General features: G+C 41.9%; 1 long non-coding RNA gene across 2 annotated transcripts in view; it reads left to right on the top strand.

The window, feature by feature from the left end:
- The window catches only part of LOC148474965 (uncharacterized), a 111,304-nt gene extending 88,397 nt beyond the window's left edge, over positions 1 to 22,907 (top strand). For both annotated transcript variants that reach the window (XR_015872805.1, XR_015872804.1), the window contains exons 2-4: positions 17,119 to 17,279; positions 20,204 to 20,287; positions 22,608 to 22,907. This is a non-coding gene — a long non-coding RNA (uncharacterized LOC148474965). The remainder of the gene's footprint in view (positions 1 to 17,118; positions 17,280 to 20,203; positions 20,288 to 22,607) is intronic.
- Positions 22,908 to 23,389: the final 482 nt, after the last annotated feature.

Here is a 23,389-nt window from a genome sequence, read left to right on the forward strand (position 1 = left end):
ACCCCTAATCATAATATAAATCAAGACGCAACACTCCTCTGTGATGAAAAGGTATGGTAAGTATCACTTTCTCAGTGTATTGGTGTACAGTATTTGCAGAAAAAAAGGTTGTGGGGCGTGACGTTGCAAAAGGGGGCGGGGATGTGCGATCGCATCATCGGGACCCCACCCCCTTTTCACATTACTGCTATTAACGGCAATGTGAAGCAGGGGGCGGGACCATGATGTCACGAATCAGCGCGAATCGCGTCACGGGTCCCCCTGCTGCCGGGGTTTATCGTGGAACCGCCGGAGGATTGCCGGGGGCCAGAAGGCTTGCCTGCCTTTCTGAGGGGCTGGGAGTGTCACCCAATTTTCGTGAGGCTCCCGGCCGAATTGGGAGGGTAGGCAAGTATGAGTTAAGGCATGGTAAAAAACAGATGCACCTGAGACACTACGTATTGTCATAGCAGAAAAAGGGCAAGGAGATGACAAAGTACTCTGTAGAGGGGCACTCTTGGGATATAATAAAATTTTAATTTCAATATTTTTCATTAAAATAAGTTTTTTTGTAATAGAACAGACCGACATTTCTTTTGAGATCTAATATAAAAGATATATATTTGGAATATTACTAGTGGAATTTTTTCATACTACTGTTGTGGTGCTGTATTTTTAACCTTTAACTTTTAGTATGTAACCTCTAATATTTAACTTACTTTGTTATATAGATGAGCGGTTCGTATAACCTGTATTCCCAATGCGCCTGAACTCTCAGTATTCGAGGCAATCCGCTTTTTTAACTAAAATAATGTGAAAATGGGTGTTTTTCACATTATTTTAGTATCACTTAAATGTATTAAAGGGCTTTTGGAGCAGTTTTCATCAAAAACTACACCAAGCTTTTCAAATGCGCATTATTTTAGTAAGCAGATCTAATTTCCTATACTTGTAATGGGAAATGCAATCTGTTTCAGAATTACTAAAAGAAATGTTAAAAAAATATCTGGAGGGAGCCCTGTTATAATAAAGCCACCTGGAGATGGCATTATGCAGGATTCCCACCATTTCACTTACCCTAGCTCAGCCTTAGCTGCCTGCTGACACATGCTGATCACACAAAAAAAAATTATAATAACAATAACACTTACCTGCACCAGGGGCTGGTTGTCGATGAGCTCCTCCATGACTCTGGTTAGCTGATCACTGGGCTTCTGCTCCGTGACCTCGGTCAGCTGCTCTGTGCTGTAAACTGAGATGCCGGTTCCCAACACAGAGCAGCTGACTGGGGTCATGGACCAGAAGCCTGGCGTTCAGTTGACCAGAGTCACGGAGGAGATTACCGATCAACGTGTAGGTAAGTGTTAGCTAAGGGGGAGGGTTACAGGGAGGTGTGGGTTCGTGGGGAAGGGGATTGCGGGAAGGGGGTAGCCGGTGGCTCAGACACAGTCTCAGGGTATTTTTTGCAAAAAATACCCTGAGACGTGTGCGCAGGAACAGAGATTTCTTGCTATTTTTATGTAGCGTTAGAGACGCCTGTATAGAGGAGCCTTGACACAGCCCAGGGCTTAACCAAATATATGCAACAAAGACCTCTGGATTTAAATCATCATGTTCAAGCCTTTTTGCTGTGTTTTTTTTGCAGTGTACTGGAGGAAAACGTTTTTCTTTTTTTCTGTAGTCCAGAGTAATCCCCTCCCTTTACAAGCACCTGTGAAAAACCATTAAGCTGATATGAGCAACCACTGTTTTGTACATCTGAAGATGGTGTTAACTACCAAGGCCACATTCCAAAAAGCTTTGCTTTATGGAGTTTGGTGCATAGGGGTCAGATTGTAGCCCCCATTGATAATAATGGGGACTGTGATCTAAGTGCCTATTAGCATTGTGCCATTAGTACATAGCTACAGTTCATAAAATTAGGTAAATACTGCAATGTCTACATAATTATCTGAAAAATAAGCTTGATAAATAGGTCCCTAAATACAAATCCTTCTCACAGCTACAGATAATTTTATCATGCCTTTTATAATATGTTTCAAATATTGTCAATCAATCATAATTCCACAGAACTAAATAGGGAGAAATAGGGGCAGAACAAAATGACAGCAAAATTCAAGTCCTAATTTTGCCAAAGAAATCGTGCAAAATTCTGCAGGAAATTAAGCAAATAATTGGCAGAACAGTTTAGAAAATGTTGTTCATTCATACTTATAATTAGGGGTGTGCACCGGCCACTTTTCGTGTTTTGTGTTTTGGTTTTGGATCTGGATCTTTCTTCGTGTTTTGGATCTGGATTGGTTTTGCCAAAACCACCCTTCGGTGTTTTGGGTTCTGGGTTTTGTGTTTTGGATCTGTATTTTTTCTTAAAAAAGCATAAAATCACAGAATGTGTTGATTTTTCTGCTCCTATGCTATTATTAACCTCAAAAACCTTAATTTCCACTCATTTCCAGTCTATTCTGAACACATCACACCTCACAATAGTGTTTTTATGTCCAAAAGGTTGCACCAAGGTAGATGGATGACTATGCTAAGCGACACAAGTGGGTGGCACAAACACGTGGCCCATCTAGGAGTGACACTGAAGTGGCAGACAGGATGGCAGTTTGAAAAACTAGGCCCCAAACAGTACATAATGCAAAGAAAAAAAAGAGGTGCAAGATGGAATTGTCCTTGGGCCCTCCCACCCACCCTTATGTTGTATAAACAGGACATGCACACTTTAACAAACCAATCATTTCAGCGCCAGGGTCTGCCACACGACTGTGGCTGAAATGATTGGTTCGTTTGGGCCCCCACAAAACAAGCTGGCAATTAATCTGTCCCTGCACAAACTGGCTCTACGGAGGAAAGATGTCGTCATCATCCTCCTCATTCACCGATTCCTCACCCTCTTCAGTGTTGTGTACATCCTCATCCTCACAGAGTATTATTTTGTCCCCACTGGAATCCACCACCACAGGTCCCTCTGTACGTTCTGGAGGCTGGTCTCCCTGGAAGAGTTGACAATTAATTTTTATGAACATCATCTTCTCCACATTTTGTGGAAGCAACCTCCTATGCCTTTTGCTGACAAGGTTCCCGGCTGCACTAAACACTCTTTCGGAGTGCACACTGGAGGGGGGGCAACTCAGGTAAAATAGAGCCAGTTTATACAGGGGCCTCCAAATTGCCTCTTTTTCCTGCCAGTACATGTACGGACTGTCTGACATGCCTACTTGGATGCTGTCACCGATGTAATCCTTTAACAGACAGACGCACGCTTGTCGCTGCTGCTTTGAGGATGCAGGTGCGGCTACAGCCCACACATTTCACAAAGACAGAAAAAAAATAAGAATTTTTTTATTGTTTGTGGAGCGCACTTTGAGGGTTACACCACCCTTTAACAGACAGACGCACGCTTGTTGCTGCTGCTTTGAGGATCCAGGTGCGGATTCAGCCCACACAATTCACAAAGACAGAAAAAAAAGAAGAATTTTTTTATTGTATGTGGAGCACACTTTGAGGGTTACACCACACTTTAACAGACAGATGCACGCTTGTCGCTGCTGCTTTAAGGATGCAGGTGCGGCTACAGCCCACACATTTCACAAAGAGAAAAAAAAAGAATAATTTTTTTATTGTTTGTGGAGCGCACTTTGAGGGTTACACCACCCTTTAACAGACAGACGCACGCTTGTCGCTGCTGCTTTAAGGATGCAGGTGCGGCTACAGCCCACACATTTCACAAAGACTGAAAAAAAAAGAATTTTTTTATTGTTTGTGGAGCGCACTTTGAGGGTTACACCACCCTTTAACAGACAGATGCACGCTTGTCGCTGCTGCTTTAAGGATGCAGGTGCGGCTACAGCCCACACATTTCACAAAGACAGAAAAAAAAAGAATTTTTTTATTGTTTGTGGAGCGCACTTTGAGGGTTACACCACCCTTTAACAGACAGATGCACGCTTGTCGCTGCTGCTTTAAGGATGCAGGTGTGGCTACAGCCCACTCATTTCACAAAGACAGAAAAAAAAAGAAGAATTTTTTTATTGTTTGTGGAGCGCACTTTGAGGGTTACACCACCCTTTAACAGACTGACGCACGCTTGTCGCTGCTGCTTTGAGGATGCAGGTGGAATCTAGATGGGATCTTGAACCGGGGACACACTACCTCAATCAATTGTCTAAATCCCACTGCACTAATGGCGGATACCGGACGCACGTCTAACACCAACATAGCAGTCAAGGCCTCAGTTATACATTTTGCTTCAGGATGACTGCTGTCGTACTTCATCCTCCTCGCTAGGGACTGTTGGAGGGTCAATTGTTTAGTAAAAGTAGTGGTGTTCCTACTTCCTCTCTGGGATGATGAACAACTCCTAGCAGCAGCAACAGCACTAGGAGGAAGTGGTTCTTGATCTTTCCCTATTTTATTTTTATCGGAGAAAGTTTGGTCCTCCATTTATGTTATATTGATATATACGTGCGGCTAAGGCGCACACAAACACAGAAAATATTTTTTTATTTTTGCAGGAGAGTAGTGCACTTTGTGGGTTACACCACCCTTTAAGAAATGAGCCAGCTGGCTCTTTACTTATGGGACACAGGCGCACGCTTGGCGCTGCTCCTTTGTTGATGCACGTGCAGCCACAGTGCACACAATTCACAAACACAGAAAATATTTTTTTATTTTGTTTGGAGTGTACTTTGGGGGTTACAGCACCCTTTAACAGACAAGCCAGCCGGCCCTTTACTAATGGGACACAGGCGCATGCTTGGCCATGCTCCTTTGTTGATGCACGTTCAGCCACAGTGCACAAAATTTGCAAACACAGAAAATATTTTTTTATTTTGTTTGGAGTGTACTTTGGGGGTTACAGCACCCTTTAGCGGACAAGCCTGCCGGCCCTTTACTAATGGGACACAGGCGCACGCTTGGCGCTGCTCCTTTGTTGATGCACGTGCAGCCACAGTGCACACAATTCACAAACACAGAAAATATTTTTTTATTTTGTTTGGAGTATACTTTGGGGGTTACAGCACCCTTTAACGGACAAGCCAGCCGGCCCTTTACTAATGGGACACAGGCACATGCTTGGCGCTGCTCCTTTGTTGATGCACGTGCAGCCACAGTGCACACAATGCACAAACACAGAAATTATTTTTTTATTTTGTTTGGAGTGTACTTTGGGGGTTACAGCACCCTTTAATGGACAAACCTGCCGGCCCTTTACTAATGGGACACAGGCGCACGCTTGGCGCTGCTCCTTTGTTGATGCTTGTGCAGCAACAGTGTACACAATTCACAAACACAGAAAATATTTTTTATTTTGTTTGGAGTGCACTTTGGGGGTTACAGCACCCTTTAACGGTCAAGCCAGCTGGCCCTTTACTTATGACACAGGCGCACGCTTGGCACTACTTTGTTGATGCATGTGCGGCTATTTTGCACACAATTCACAAACACAGAAAAAATATATATATTTTTTTGCACTTGGGGGGAGCACCCCACATGGACAGAGCACGCCCTGGACAACACTACAGCACCCCTTTAGGACTGGGACACTGCACAGGACTTTGGAGTGGACACAGCCCCTATGGACAACTGACTGCACAACACAGTCCACCCAGCCCTTATGGACTTTGGAGGAGTGGACACAGCCCCTATGGACAACAGCAGCACAGCGCAGCACAGCACAACACTACACTGCACTACACTACACTACACTACACAGCCCAGCCAGCCCTAACTCCCACCCTCCCTCTTCACTGTCCACAGCCGAGTGAGAAAATGGCACCGACGGGGGTACCTTATATAGGATCCAAAACCTGCGAGACCCGGAAGGTGGGATGATGACGTTTTGCCTCGATTTCAGATCCGGGTCAGGCGGGAAAAGTCGAGCCTGACTCGGATCGGCCTCGGATCAGGGGGGCTCGGGGGGTTTGGATTTCAGAAATCCGAACCCGCTCACCCCTACTTATAATATGTATACTTGGCTACCACCACTTTTTAGCATAAATTAGTGAGCCTTCATAATTTTGTAACAAATAGATATTTTTTAGATAATAAGCATTGCTATTTTTACTGATATAAAATTATCTCCAGTAGGTTAATGTATAAATATCATGCATTTAGGTGAGAAGGCTTGCCACCTGCAGAATTTTAATATATGACCTACTGTTGTTACTTTTGCATAATAAAGATTATTATCATATCATGTGTATGAAAATATACTTAAGGGATAGTTCTTTAAGATAAAAAGAATCTGTTGACAAATTCAGCATGATTTATAGTGTTGTTCTTTGTGCAGAAAATTTTGGGAACTATTTTATCTAGATGTATTTATAGATAAATTAAATAATACATATTTATATATATGAAAAGATAAGGTTTGCAAAACAAATGAACACAATGGTAAAACACAAGTTCTATTTATTTCAATATAATACAAAAATAAAGTTAATAATAATATATGTATAAACTCTTGTAAATAATATTTGTACAATTGGCTTTTATGTCATTGCTTGAGTGCTTATTAGGAAACTTTGTTTATTTGTATGAATAATGTAACCACTAATGTAAATTATTTCTGGATATTAGAAGTCACCTTGGGGATCTAAGAACTTTATATGGCTTTAGAATCACATTATTATTTATATGATCCTTGTCACCTTATCATTTAAAAGTTCATTATCCCATATAACACCAAAAGATTATTTCTAATGACTCTCTCTTGGTTCAGTTTGCAGAACTATTCTCAGAATAGAGCCAATAGTTTTATTTTTATGGAATGAATTCACAAATATATTATTTCTGATAAAAAAAATACAGCAAATTAAGACATATTTGGAGGGTAAGGTAATTGATAATTTTTCAAAGTTTATAATTTATAAAGTTTTAATTGATTTTTTTGTATCAAAGTTTATATTTATATTCCACTTACTGAATCTCCTCTCAGGAAATCTTATGTGTACCATTTTGCCAGTTGAGTTGAGACATCTGAAGAGGTCAGACAAATTTAAAATTTTAATATAATTATGCTGCATCAAAGAAGGAAGATTAAAAAATAAAATACAAAAAAATATATAAAAAAATTAAATATATATATATCATAATATCCGGCACTCAATAAAGATGTATTCAAACAGCCCGCGTGTCCTAATCCAATGGAGTGACAATCACTCCAAGCATGCACAGCAACAAATAAGGACGGCGCTCTGGGTCTTTACCAAGATAGAAAAAATTTTATGAAAATCATCTCAGAACACAGTCGACGTTTCAATGCTAAAACAGTACCCTTTATCAAAACAAGTACTACAGGTTGAGTCTCCCATATCCAAATATTCCGAAATACGGAATAATTTTGGCATGACTGAGATAATGAAACCTTTGATTTTTGATGGTTCAATGTACACAAATGTTGTCTAAGGCACAAATTATTAAAAATATAGTATAAAATTACCTTCAGGCTGTGTGTATAAGGTGTATATGAAAAATTTATTAATTTCATTTCTGTACACAAACTTTGCTTGAAGCACAAAATTATTGAAAATATTGTATAAAATTACCTGCAGGCTGTGTGTATAAGGTGTATATAACACATAAATGTATTCTGTGTGTATATTGGGGTCCCATTCCCAAGATATTTCATTATGGTATGCAAATATTCCAAAATACGGAATATTCCGTTATCCAAAATACCCCTGGCCCCAAGCATTTTGGATATGGGAGACTCAACCTGTATAGGATTTATCTGTTTTGTTAATAGTACTTGTGTTGACAAAGGTGTGGTTTTAGCACTGAAACGTTGACTGTGTTCTGAGATGATTTACAGTGCATCCGGAAAGTATTCACAGAGCTTCACCTTTTCCACATTTTGTTATGTTACAGCCTTATTCCAAAATGGAATACATTCATTTTTTTCCTCAAAATTCTACACACAATACCCCATAATAACAATGTGTCAAAAGTTTTTTTGAGATTTTTGCAAATTTAATTAAAAATAAAAAAACTAAGGAAACACATGTACATAAGTATTCACAGCCTTTGCTCAATACTTTGTTGATGCACCTTTGGCAGCAATTACAGCCTCAAGTCTTTTTTAATATGATGCCACAAGCTTGGCACACCTATCTTTGGGCAGTTTCACCCATTTCTCTTTGTAGCACCTCCTAAGCTCCATCAGGTTGGATGGGAAGCATCGGTGCACAGCCATTTTCAGATCTCTCCAAAGATGTTCAATCGGATTCAAGTCTGGGCTCTGGCTGGGCCACTCAAGTACATTCACAGAGTTGTCCTGCAGCCACTCCTTTGATATCTTGGGTCATTGTCCTGCTGAAAGATGAACCGTCACACCAGTCTCAGGTCAAGAGTGCTCTGGAGCAGGTTTTCATTCAAGATGTCTCTGTACATTTCTGCATTCATCTTTCCCTCTATCCTGACTAGTCTCCAAGTTCATGCCGCTGAAAAACATCTCCACAGCATGATGCTACCAACACCATGCTTTACTGTAGGGATGGTATTGGCCTGGTAATGAGCGGTGCCTGGTTTACTCCAAACATAACGCGTGGCATTCACGCCAAAGAGTTCAATCTTTGTCTCATCAGACCAGAGAATTCTATTTCTCATGGTCTGAGAGTCCTTCAGGTTGGGCTGCCATGTGTTTTTTTACTAAGGAGTGGCTTCCATCTGGCCACTCTACCATACAGGCCTGATTGGTGGATTGCTGCAGAGATGGTTGTCCTTCTGGAAGGTTCTCTTCTCTCCACAGAGGAATGCTGTAGCTCTGTTAGAGTGACCATTGGGTTCTTAGTCACCTCCCTGACTAGGGCCCTTCTCCCACAATCACTCAGTTTAGATGGCCAGCCAACTCTAGGAAGAGTCCTGGTAGTTCCGAACTTCTTCCATTTATGGATGATGGAGGCCCCTGTGCTCATTGGGACCTTCAAAGCAGCAGATATTTTTCTTTACCCTTCCCCAGATTTGTGCCTCAAGACAATTCTGTCTCGGAGGTCTACAGTCAATTCCTTGGACTTCATGCTTGGTTTGTGCTCTGGCATGCACTGTCAAGTGTGGGACCTTATATAGACAGGTGTATGCCTTTCAAAATCATGTCCATACAACTGAATTTACCACAGGTAGACTCCAATTAAACTGTAGGAACATCTCAAGGATGATTGGTTGATTGGTGGAAACAGGATGCACCTGAGCTCAATTTTGAGCTTCATGGCAAAGGCTGTGAATACTTATGTACATGTGTTTTCTTAGTTTTTTTTTTAATAAAATTTTCAAAAATCTCAAAAAAACTTTTTACACGTTGTCCTTATGGGGTATTGTGTGTAGAATTTTGAGGGCAATATGAATTTATTCCATTTTGGAATAAGGCTGTCACATAACAAAATGTGGGAAAAGTGAAGCACTGTAAATACAATTTTTCTATCTTGGTTAGGACCTGGAGTGCCATCCATATTCGTTGCTATATATAATAATACAAAACCTATTGAATTTCTGCCAATCAACCTTAAAAAAGCAATGAGATTCCGATCATTAAGGCTCAGGATCAGTTTCATACACTGCATGTGTGTATTCCAATGAGCACACAACTCTGTGAATTAGCAGCTCCACCAGAGAGTGTTGAATCTGCAGTTAACCACAGGGTGTGATGGTATACCATATCTGTATTGCGCAAGGAACACATCCATTAAGGCATCAGCCTTAATGATCGGAATTTCATTGCTTTTTTTAGTTTGAGTGGCACAAATTCTGTAGGTTTTGTGAAATTTTAGATCATGTCTAAGAAGCCTTAATGGACAAGTGAAAGCGTAAGGTTTTTTTTTCTATGGAATATATTAGATGTTAATCTTAGATGACAGCTCCGGTGCACTTCCCAAATCAATAGTCATACAGGCAAATGGAACGGGCGGCACTCAATGAAACTCCACAGCAGAAATAAATCACAGCACTACTTTGCTACTGATGCAAACTTTGCTACTGACCGTTCCATTTGACTATATATATATATATATATATATATATATATATATATATTAATTAGGTTGAAAGAAGAAAATAAAACTAGTAATATTGATATGACATAAAGGGTGTTGTATACATAGAATGCATATTGTTAATATAGTAATTACTAGTTTGTTAAAAACTACAGTATGGTGTCTAATGCTTATTTATTAGCATAATCTATCATTTTGTCTGAGGCAGCACTGACAGTAATTAAGAAAGGTTTTCACCTGAAATACATTTTAATGTGTGTTAATAGCATATATTCAGAATGCAATTAGAATGTTATAATTATTTTTCTTATGGCTCATAATAAGACTTCATATCCTAGCACACTGTACAGTATATGGTTTGAATTATTAAAGATTACTACACTCCCATGCTAAAATACAACCTTCAGATCTGGCTTTTCTGGAAGTGCAGTGTTCTTTACAATTGTTAATTTGTATATTTTATTCCACTGAGCCATTTTGCTAATAAACTAGCAATCTATTCCCAGCAAGCAATCGTATACTATGTATAAATTTGTAAAGCTGAACTTACTTTTCTTCTGCAAGGGCATTAGGGACTTTATATTAGAAATATATCATACTGTACTTGTAAAGGGACTCGGCATATACTATACTGGGTCATCTCAGTCTGCCTCACTCTCCGCCCTGCCTCCACTCTGTCCTGCTTCACCACTTCTCTTCTGCTCTGTCCTGCCCCACACACCCCCATTCCACCCCCACTAGCGCGCGGAGGGGGGGTTTCTAGGTACCCAGAAACCCCCCCCCCATACCAACCAATATTTTTTTTTATTCAGAGATGGAGACAGCCTGCACCATCCCCATGCCACCCATGATCGCCTGCGCGGCGCTGTCCGGCCAGGCCCCTGCCAGTTCAGATGTCATCGCTTCCGCGTCAGGTGGCCTTCATACCACCTGACGCGGAAGTGCTGGCAGCTGAATCGGCAGTGGACGGGCTGTGCGCCATGTGCACAACCCTCCCAGAGGGAGCTACACAGAGGGAAGCATTGCCAGAGCCGGGCTGCACCTTCCGGCTCACGGACGGAGGCGGGCACAGGAGCGGGGATACAGGTAAGTGTTTTTTTTTTGTGTATTTTGTGTTGTATATGTAGGGGGCACTGCTGGGAGAGGCACTACTGGAGGGCACTATATTGGGGGCACTTCAAGGGGGGACCACTAGTGGAGGCACTGTCACTGCTGGGGGTCACTGCTGGGGGGAGGCACTACTGGGGGTACTGGCACTGCTGGGGGGAGGCACTGCTGGGGGAGGCACTACTGGGGGCACTGGCACTGCTCTGGGGTACTATCTAATGGGCACTACTGGGGGCACTAAAAAAGGGGCACTGCATAGGGGGGACTACTACTGGGGGCTCTGGCACTGCTGGGGGGGCACTACTGGGGCACTATATAAGGGGCACTAATGGGGGCACTGCATAGGGGGGACCACCACATAAGGCACTGCAAAGGTGGGTCTACTACTGGGGGCATTATATAAGTGGTACTACATAGGGAGGACTACTACTGGGGGCAATACATAAGGGGCACTGCATAGGGGGAGGACTACTGGTGGCAGTATATAAGGGGCACTGCATAGGGACAGGACTACTACCGGGGGCACTATATAAGGGGCACTACATAGGGAGAACAACTACTGGGGGCCTCTGTCGTGCGCAACTACTTATATATGTGTGTGTGTGTGTGGACATATATTTTGGAAACCCCTCCCTGAGAATCCTGCGTTTGCCCCTGACCCCAATACTTACCATGTTCCTGGCTGGTTCTCCTCCTCACCTATATCTGTCAAGAATTGGAAGCATTGGAGGGGCACAAACACCAGGTCCCACTGTGCATACATGTTAGAGATGGAACAGATCTTAGAGAATTGTGATATAGATACAGTGTAAGGTAAATATGTTAGCACTTTCGAATCAAATGGCAAAATGATTAAGAGTCTCTTGTGCATTTGATATCTAAGGGGAAATTATCAGAGATTTCTAATAGTACTTATGTGATACCCAGGAAAGAATTGATGGTTCGTGTACTGGTTGCACTTACCTGGGTCAAGTAGCTTGTTTGTTGAACACAGGTTCATCTAACTCCCACAGAGAGGTGAGGAGTGTGTTTTAACACAGAAACTGCCACATCTGGATCCCTCTTTTCCTGCACCCTGATACTAATCCTCCCTACCCCGCACCCTAATCCTAACCCTCTTGGTAAGTGCCTAAACCTAACCCTCCCCCTTTAGTGCCTCACCCTAGCCCTCCCCACTTAGTGCCTAACCCTAATTTCTAATCCTAACCCACCCCCTGTCTGGAGCCTAACCCTAACCTTCCCCCTCCCGCAGCCTAACCCTAAATCCGCCCGGCGTGACTAAACCCAACCCCCGCCCCCCACGGCTAACACCTACCCGGCCCCAGTATGCTTAGGATCGGGATGTCAGCTGTCGGGATTCCCGCGTCGGCATCTCCAGCCATGTCGGGATTCCGATGCTTTTCTTCTCATGCTGATCGGGATTCTTGCACCGGGATTTTCGCAGCCGGCTGTCTGTAAATTAACCGCAGATTATTAAGCACACTTTTATGCACTTTTCTATTGCTAGGCTACAAATGGCACTTTAATGGTTTCAGTAAATTTTATAACAACAAAACCCGTAAGTATATTAAAACTTAACAAAAGATTGGTTAAATTGACCAATGCAATATGATAAGTAAACAATTATAAGTTTAACACACTTATATACTTTATATACTTCAACATGTATATATACAGTCAGGTGCATAAATATTGGGACATTGACAGAATTTCCATATTTTGGCCTCTATTCACCACCACAATGGCTTTGAAATGAAACAAACAAGATGTGCTTTAACTGCAGACTTTCAGATTTAATTTGAGGGTAATTACATCCAAATCAGGTAAACGGTGTAGGAATTACAATGGTTTCTATATGTGCCTCCCACTTTTTAAGGGGCCAAAAGTAATGGGACAAACTAAGCAATCCTAAATCTAACTTTCACTTTTTAATACTTTGTTGCTAATCCTTTGCAGGCAATTACAGCCTGAAGTCTGGAACGCATAGACATCACCAGACGCTGGGTTTCATCCCTGGTGATGCTCTGCCAGGCCACTACTGCAAATGTCTTCATTTCCTGCTTGTTCTTGGGACAGTTTCCCTTCAGTTTTGTCTTCATCAAGTGAAATGCATGCTCAATCGGATTCAGGTCAGGGGATTGACTTGGCCATTGCATAACATTCCACTTTGTAGCCTTAAAAAACTCTTTGGTTGCTTTTGCAGTATGCTTCGGGTCATTTTCCATCTGCACTGTGAAGCACCGTCCAATGAGTTCTGAAGCATTTGACTGAATATGAGCATATAATATTGCCCGAAACACTTCAGAATTCATTCTGCTGCTTTTGTCAGCAGTCACATCATCAATAAATACAAGGGAACCAGTTCCATTGGCAGCCATACATGCCCACTCCATGACACTACCACCACCATGCTTCACTGATGAGGTGGTATGTTTTGGATCATGAGCAGTTCCTTTCCTTCTCCATACTCCTCTTCCCATGTACAAGTTGATCTTTGTCTCATCTGTCCATAGGATGTTGTTCCAGAACTGTAATGGCTTTTTTAGATGTTGTTTGGCAAACTCTAATCTGGTCTTCCTGTTTTTGAGGCTCACCAATGGTTTACATCTTGTGGTGAATCCTCTATATTCACTCTTGTGAAGTCTTCTCTTGATTGTTGACTTTGACACATATACACCTACCTCCTGGAGAGTGTTCTTGATTTGGCCAACTGTTGTGAAGGGGTTTTTCTTCACCAGGGAAATAATTCTTCTGTCATGTTTTCCGTGGACTTCCGGGTCTTTTGGTGTTGCTGAGTTCTCCGATGCGTTATTTCTTTTTAAGAAAGTTCCAAACAGTTGATTTGACCACACCTAATGTTTTTGCTATCGCTCTGATGGGTTTGTTTTGATTTTTCAGCCTAATGATGGCTTGCTTCACTGATAGTGACAGCTCCTTGGATCTCATATTGAGAGTCGACAGCAACTGATTCCAAATGCAAATGTCACACCTAGAATCAACTCCAGACCTTTTACCTGCTTAATTGATAATGAAATAACGAGGGAATAGCCCACACCTGTCCATGAAATAGCTTTTGAGTTGATAGTCCCATTACTTTTGGTCCCTTAAAAAGTGGGAGGCACATATAGAAACCGTTGTAATTCCTACACCGTTCACCTGATTTGGATGTAATTACCCTCAAATTAAATCTGAAAGTCTGCAGTTAAAGCACATCTTGTTTGTTTCATTTCAAGGCCAATGTGGTGGTGAATAGAGGCCAAAATATGAAAATTCTGTCAATGTCCCAATATTTATGCACCTGACTATATATATATATATATATATATATATATATTTATATACTTTAATTGCATGAATATTTTCAAGATCAGACCCTTTCTCACTCAGGATGCCACCAAAACCCTCATACATTCACTGGTCATCTCCACATTGGACTACTGTAACCTCCTCCTACAGTATCTCCCCAAACCCCATCTATCTCCTCTCCAGTCTGTGTTAAATGCTGCTGCTTGGCTCATCCTCTCCAAATGCTCTACATCTGCCTCCCCTCTCCTACAAGCTCTCCACTGGCTCCTCTTCCCTTTCAGAACCCAGTTCAAGGTTCTCACACTCACTTACAAAGCCCTCACCCATTACTCTCCCATTTACATCTCTGATCTCATCTCCATTCACTCTTCTGTCCGCCCTCTTCATTCACATAACACACACCGCTTTTCATGCCTATTGATTACTTCCTCCAACTCCCACCTCCAAGAATTTGCCCGTGCTGCTCCCCACCTTTGGAACTCCCTCCCTTCCCCCTTCAGACTCTGCACCTCTCTACAATCATTCAAATGATCTCTTAAAACCCACTACTTCATTAAAGCCTTCCTCATCCTAACTTGCTGCTACATGTACCTTCCTCCTTGTCTACCCCATCTGTGTCACTCCTGTTTGTCGGCCTCTCCCTTTTAGAATGTAAGCTCTGTCGAGCAGAGCCCTCTACCCTCTTGTGCTTCTCTCTTCTGTAATTTATTTTATCTCTTACTCCCCACTAGGGCAACTAACACTTGGCTGCTTATGTGGGTGTAAAGGTCGCTAATATAACAATGTTTATTATACATATCCGTGTCCTGCATTGTATTGTATTGTAAGTCACTGGTTACTTTTTTGTCTATTTACTTTGTAAGGTGCTGCAGAACACTTGTGTCGCCATATAAATAAATAATAATAATGAGGTCCTGTTAGTCTAATTATCATAGTTCAGCTGATTACTTTACAGGTGGTGTACATTGTCGGTGTGATACTCTTTCTTTTGTTGTATATAGAAAGTAAATAGCACTGTGTAGTTTCTGACTATAAAATCACGGTTGATTGGATAACAGCCTATTTGTGCTTGTTCCTGTCTGAAATGAAATAGAGATGCACTTTATTAATCTTGGAATAAACAGAAAGCTGCCGGCAATAATCTCTTAGTAGATCCTCAGTGAAGCCTGGCAATGGTATTGGCATATATTTAGCAGAGAGTGCTTGGTAAGGTAGTTTATTTCTATGTAGCTATCACTAGATGAAATGGTGTGCTGAATAAACATTCCCACTTTTATAATGTTTTTGCGACTAATCTGCATTGGATACGGCTAGTCTCTAGCAAACTGTAATGTTTGTCAACTGGTGTGTGATGTGTGTGATGTCAGAGTCAAAGCTGCAATACCTCTCCTGATGCCTGCAATGTCCTCAAAGCTGAGGGAGCCTCTCAGGGATGCTGCTCCTCCTTACTCCTGGCTGTTTCCTGGCTGTTTCCCTCTGTGGCTCTGTCCTCCAAGCCGCTGCCCACCAGCCTCCTTATTAGGTAATGGGGCCTGCCTCTCGGCCCACCTAGGCCTTGCCCCTGGTCTCTGCCGCACACCCTCTGCTGCTGAGCCTGCAGGGATGGTGCCAGAGGACAGTGATCAACCATGACTTACAGCTTCACTGCCAGTTTTCGCTTTCCACACACCACTGCTTTATCCTCCACCTACGCTCTCCTTACAGCATCTGGGGAACTGCTGGTACCCAGGTAAATAACACACCTTGCAGCTCTGCTCCCACCGGCAGTTACCTCACCACAGCGCAGTCACCAGCCGACGTTTTCTCTAGTTTAATCCTTGAGCCTCCCACAGTACTCACTGGGGAGATTTATTATAGCGGCACTTATCGTGCCGCTATAACTCTTCCTGATTCGCCTCTTTGCCGGGGTGAAGCAGGAAGCGCTAACGATGAGATGTAATAACATCTCATCTGCCAGAGCGGGGGAGTGAAAACTCCCTCCTCCAGTGATCCCCACTAAAACCCGCAGCGCATCAGCCTTGTGCTGATGCATTGTGTCTCACTCCCGGCCGGCTCCACTGGGTATGCGCGGGATCTCGCAAGTATCACAAGATCCCAAGTGCAGCCCCCGGAGCCGGATGCCGGGTCAGTGCAGTCCCTGCTGTAGTGGTAGTGCAATGCCAGGTGCAGCTGTTGATATTGATAGCTGCAGCTGACAGAATGGTTAGGTGAACTGACTGTTCATACATTGCCCAGGTAATCGGCACTGCTATTTTATAGCGCCCCTGTCATTTACTGCACAGACCCCCAATAATACATGGGGGAGAAGTGGTATCAGTGCACATTACATGCGCTGATACCGCTTCGGCGATTCATATATCTCCACTGTCCCCTAATGTCCACAACCGGTGAGGGGGCCAGTGCAAAAAGGTCCCTGAACCCCATAGAAAACAGCTAAATTGTAGCCTATATTAGACAATGGCAGGAGGCACATTATAACGTTACACTTTTGTAGGGGCACCTCAGCGTGGGTAGGCACACAGGGTCTTGGTGAGGTGCCACACTTATTATAGGATAAATTAATTTTTGGTTTATAGTTACAGGTTTGGATTATTTCTTGGTTTATGTGATTGGCCCAGGATTAAAAATTAGGGGGCTCATGCAGAATTGAATTTATGTATTGTTTTTACATAATATCTAAACTTCCATACTGTACATGCACATAAATAAGATATACATTTCTGTCCAAATGCAGGTATGGTTGCATCTTATTCTTACAACTTCCTATGACTATGCAATAATTGGGCCATCAAATTTTCGGCTGTTTGGGCTGATCCTCATTCCTAAGCAGTCGGATTGGATGATTGGATCTGATCTGCTACCCCTTTTGACATTTATTAAATAAGTATGCTTAAGGTATGCAAGATTATGTACTCACTGTATGTACTAACTGTGTGGTTTGGCGCCTCCCTATGCCTTTTTCTAGATTTATTTTTGTATACTGTATAATATATTTTTACATTTACCTAGATATCTATGGTACATTGCATTTCTATTGCTAAACATTTGTGTGATGACCCCTTCCAATATATCATCTGGCCAGTGTGCTCCTCTCTCTACGTCAGGAGAGTAAAATTCCACTGATCTGGGATGAGGTGGGATAACTTTCCAGGTTATCGGCAGGGAGCTATATGCTATAGATTTGGAGGGCTAGACACTGATTCTGCAGAGGACGGAATTGTTAAGCCGCACACAAGCAGCTATTTGTAATTCCATCCTTGCAAATATGCAAAAGTAGCAGGAGGTGTATGACACTCCCTGCTGCATTTGCGGTCCCAGCACTGCGACCAACGTTGCAGGCTGGGATAACCATTGTGACCATCGGTTGCAATGGTGTACGGCGCCGGCCAGCTGAGTAAGCCTCAGTTTACGTAGGCTGACCAGCTTGCGAGGCCAGGAGACAGGACACAGATCCTAGCCTTGCCACTCCTGGAAAAAGGGAAGACACGCCCCCATTTCCAGGTAAACCGCCCATCACCGCCTCCGCACCGCCCTGTAAATGCCTCTGCCTGTCAATCAGGCAGCGGCATTGCAGGGGCTGTATGCGATAATGCAGGATCCGTTCTGCACATTAAACAGAATTACAGTAGCCCTGACATTACTTAGAAATTGGTAACCTCATTGCTCACAGTGAGTACTGAAGCTGCATATGCAATCGCAATGGCTAATTTATGTACACCCATGCAACGAGGTTCAAACGTTTCTCCGACCACCCCCCAAAAGCTTAATACCTGTCAATCACTCTGTGATAGCTCTGTGTGGTCTCCGTGATCGCAGTGGTTCCTTCGCGACAATTGTCAACAATCCACAACGTCTGCATATGCTTTAGCAATAGCGATCTCTAATGAATCAGGCCCTATGTCCCCAAAAATACTATTTATTTTACACAATTTTAAACATTTATGAAAAAATTAAATTGGCTCAGATGTGCAAATACAGATTGCAGTAATTGCCCTCTGCCAGCTTCACACACTCTTAGCATTAGCCAGTCATTATCCTTAAATCAAAAACCACCTAATCACTTATCATTAATATTCTATTTCAATCTCTATGCAAGCTATTTCTATAACACCCATTCCAGTTTGCAGTGGTTACTTATAATGGTCACTCACCATTGTGTGCTTTCCTGTGCTAAATTATCCTAGCAAAGATTGCCTGGTAAGCTGTTAATTAGTCTTTTTCACATACATTAATTGAAAATTGATTAATTGATGTGACATTCCCGTAATAAAAGCATTACTATTAGAAGATGTGGTTCTTGTAAATTAATCAGTTAGCATCCATTCCAAAATGTTGTATAAAATTAATATTAATTTATTTTGGCTATTTATTGTGCACAAGCAATGCCATATTACCCACAAACTTGGCAGAAGTCTAAATGCACTTGCACAAATTGAGATCTATGGGAGAACCATAGCATATTTTTTACTGCCCAGTAATGTTTAGCACTGTGTAGATGACTTGCCATAGCGTTGGCTGATGGGTGGATTTGGTCAGAAGAAAGGACACCCCAGTTTGTGTAAGCACACCAGTGCACCAAAGTGTTACACAGAAATACAAACACAAGATTTTGTTTTGTGTCGTAAAATGTAATGATGGGGGAAAGAGGGCCCATATTTAGGGTGCTGGATTCAGAGCCGTAACTAGACATTTTGGTGCCCTGTGCCAGAAAAAGCATTGGCGCCCCCCTCATTTTTCAAAGGGACATAATGCACCCAAAAAAGGGATATGGCTTCATGGGGAAGGGTCAGGGAAAGATAGGAGAGGCCAGGAGATGCTGGAGATGAAATAAGAGGAAGCTACAAGCAAGAATGATAAGAACAGAAATTTGACAGGCCCAAACAGCGCCCCCTGACCTGTGGTGCCCTGTGCGATGGCACCGGCCGCACTACCCCAGCTACCACCCTGGCTGGATTCGATCAAGCTTGCCTACCCTCCCGGAATGGCCGGGAGGCTCCCAAAAATTGGCAGGGGGGTGGTGGGGGCAGTCCTGGCAACCCGGAAAGGTGGACAAGTCTCCTCGGAGGCTGGGGCTACCCGTCCGCTACTGTCCACTTCCATAGTGAATCAAGTCATCGTGGCTCTGGCCTCTGCTCCACAATGCCGGTAATCTCGTTATTGCATAGTAAGGGCAGTACTACGATGACACAATTGCACCCTCAGACCTGTGCACCTCCACTGAGCCCCACCCATCACCGCCCCAGACCCGCCCATATCCACCGAGCTCCACCCCCACAGTGACAGCCTGGCTGACTCCTCCAGGGGGAGGCAGCCACAAGGTCGGCAACTGGATTTAATGCATATGGGGCATAAGTTATGCTTTAAAAGTTGTGTACACAAAAGGAACATAATTATTGCCACATGCAAGTACATGTCTCACTATCAAAGCAAATGACAGCAAATGTTATATACATTATTTGTCATTTTATTCTCTGTTTCTAATAGCCATGCAAACCTTATTGTAGCAATTTTTACGTTACCTAAATTTAACATATATATTTTTTAGAGATGTGCGGGTTCGGTTTTACTCGGATCTCAAAAACTGCATTTTATTGGCTATCGGCTATCACGTGTTTTGGATAGCCAATAAAATAAATTCGAGCTAATCTGAACTTGCGATAATTTTGGCGTAAAGAACTGAGTAAATCCGAGTAAAAGCGAAGCCGCACATCTCTAATATTTTTATGATGAAGTACCTACTTATTTTGTTTTTATAGTTTTAGCTAACATCAAGATTAATAATTGCAGCATTATTTATTAGTTCTCTTCTCATTTTTCAGATAAATATCACAATGCCTCTCAACTGAGATGTTTTGTCAACGCCTCTGCTGGCAACAGCACTATCAGCAGCTATGATCCAGTAGGTATGTCTAAAGGTTAAAGGTCACATGAAAGCCCCTATGGGAAGACAAACGCAGAGGTGATATCACCTGATGTCATTATGGAGACACTGCCAACTGTCCAGACTGACCTAGAGGCTATGATTGGCCTTCACACAGCAACACCGCTGCTAGCTAAATGCTTGGCTGTTACGTTTCTGTATGTCTGGATCATTGCAGAACACAGTAGCTGTGTTGGCAGGAATGTCCCACAGTGCATTCAGACAGTTATTTAAATGGTTACAATGGTCATTCCTGTCCTGTATCAAATAGGTTATTAATTTACCAATGTATGAGAATCCTTTTTTCCAATAAATAACAAAAATATATAAATTTTTCATAATAAGAAAAATTTTCATTCCAATACTGTCCAGGCTACTGTATATGTGAGACATCTCTCCCAGCATTGTTGAAAAACTTCCAGGGACTGCCCATGACTCCTTCATTATGTGGCAATCTCTCATATGGCAGAATTGCAAATAATTCCTATTAAGCCATTTTCTATTTGTACATACAGTATAACATTTAATACTCGATTGAGTAAACCATGATAATTTTGGATTAATGTTTACACAATTATGTACACATGAGCACTGAATACGTTATGCATAAAAATTTGGCTATGTGATTTTGAAACATTTGAGATGCTAAAAAAAAATATATTTGTTTATGGACATATTTCACCATTCAGCATATATTGTATCTGTCTGTTTGAAGATTTTTTTGTCAAAAGGGAGGGAAGGTGCAGAAGGAAAGGGAGAGAGGGAGGGTGGGGGATACACAGGGGGATACACAGCTATCAAACAACAGAAGAACACTGTAAAGAATACACCAATTTCATGGCAAAACATTGGAGCAATGATATACTGTACAATCCAAGTTTTATGGATTTATGGAAACCTCATCTGAAATTTGCTTGGTCGCCAGCTCTTGTGCCTGGTGTTGCAGGTATTTTTCCTCTCTCATCCCTCACCTTTGCATTTTTTTACCCGGTCTCCCCAATTACTCGCATTTCCTCTTTGCACCCATTCTCCATCTCCCTTTCTTTATACTTTATCACTTGTATACTCTTTGTCACTTTAATAGAGATGTGCACAGACCCCCGTGTTTTGGTTTTGGATCTGGATTCATCTTCATGTTTTGGTTTTGCAAAACCACCCTCAAGTGTTTTGGTTTTGGGCCTGGATTTTTTTTTTTTTTAAATGCTAAAAGTTTTTAAAAGCAGCTGAAATTTTAAACCCGAAATTCGGATTTAAAATCCGAATTCAAAGCAGGACTGCAACTCGGATTTATCTAGATCTCCTTAAGAGATTAGAACCGCGACTCAGATCTGTCTGGATTCACGAAATTTGGGTGGATTCAGATTTCTAGAGAACCGAACTGCACATCCCTAATTATGAATGGTATCCAGAGTCATGGGTTGCATCTATATCTGTTTTTTTGTAGATATTTCTGTAGTTCTGTTAGATGACTGTTATCCGGTGATCAGACACTAAGCCACTTGCTCCAAATGATAAAAAAATATAGCAATCAAGTCTGAGGGGGAAGGCAAGCAGGTTGGCGTGTGCAAGATGGACCAGGGTGGTGTAGTGTCAGGCCATATGTGGGATAGACACAGGTATAATAAAATTGGGGACAGCCACTAGTGTTAGCTATTGTCATCCATTTATAACAAGCCACCTGTGGGTTCTTTGTCTCCTGGAGGGTTGTAGTGAATGCTAAAAAAATCGATTTAACTACTTTTTTAATTGAAATGTAAATATTATACATAAATGCCTCTCCTCCCGGAATTCGCGGGAGGCTCCCAATTTTTCGGGTAACACCCCACACCCCCCGGAAGGGTAGGCACAATAATCCAGATATGTAAATGAAGATGGAACCTTACCGTGTACAGCACCTAGCCAGGTGCCACGAAGAGAGTATATTGGGAGGTATTCAGATTACCCTTGTCTAGATGTTACCCTCTCTACTTGAGTGCAGCAGAAAATGCATACAATGGACCTACTGTGAACATCCCCAGCAGCTTCTTGACTGAAGGGAGGAGGGAAGTTATTCGGATACCTCCCAATATACTCTCTTTGTGGCACCTGGCTAGGTGCTGTACATGGAACAGTTCCATCTTCATGTGCATATCTGGATTATTGTGATCATTATAATTTTTGTCCAATTTTTATTGTCATTTTAGGTGTAAAAACTCAAAATACTTGGTTTTGTAATGAACCTATGAGTATTGCACTTATTATTAATAAATATTGTCTTACGCCTACGTATTGCACTATATATCTCTCCTTTATCTTTTTTGGAGATACTGATGCAATTTGGAACATGGAGACAAGACACAACAATATCTCACTGTTTGCCATATTGGATGAGAACAGAAAGAAATCTGTGAAAAAGAGAGACCTACAGGAACTACCTTTATATGGGCAGAGTCGCAAGTGTTTTTCTCCTTTTTCTAGTGTGAATGCATCCACCTAGGTTTTTAGACCCGGGTTTTAAGAAAACTTTGTCATTGGCTGTTCCGTGCACCTGCAGATGACATCAACTGCAGGCATCCGGACCACATGACTGGGGAGCAAACAAATTTAAGTTTGTATTATTTTATGTTTAGCTTTTTTATGTGAAAATGTTGTCTTTGTATAGACCGAAACTTTCTAGAGGCTATATTCATAATTTTCTTATATTGTAATGTAAAAATGTATTGGTTTTCAATAAAAAAAAACATTGGAAACAAAAACACTTTAAGACCTTTACTCTAAAAATGCTAATTTTTATATAATGTCATTACTGTGAAAAAAAAAAAGTATCCCCATTAAATCCACATCAAATTCCAAAGCATACCCAGGTATAGGGGCATATGTATCAAGCAGTTTTTTATATAAAATTATGCAGAAACTGCAGTTTCTGCAAACTGTTATAGTTCCTATGTACTAATAGCAAAATGCAGGAGATTTCTCAGAAATCTCTGGCAAAGTACTAATTAGAAAAAAAAGGAGATTTGCCCCCCAGCACACTGCAGCAAAAACAATACTTAAATCCTACATAATAATAGCGATTCAGAGGTATTAGTTACACACATTTGCAAAT

The sequence above is a fragment of the Taudactylus pleione genome, unplaced genomic scaffold (genome assembly GCF_031769625.1).
Source record: "Taudactylus pleione unplaced genomic scaffold, aTauple2 ptg000792l, whole genome shotgun sequence".
Taxonomy (NCBI): domain Eukaryota; kingdom Metazoa; phylum Chordata; class Amphibia; order Anura; family Myobatrachidae; genus Taudactylus; species Taudactylus pleione.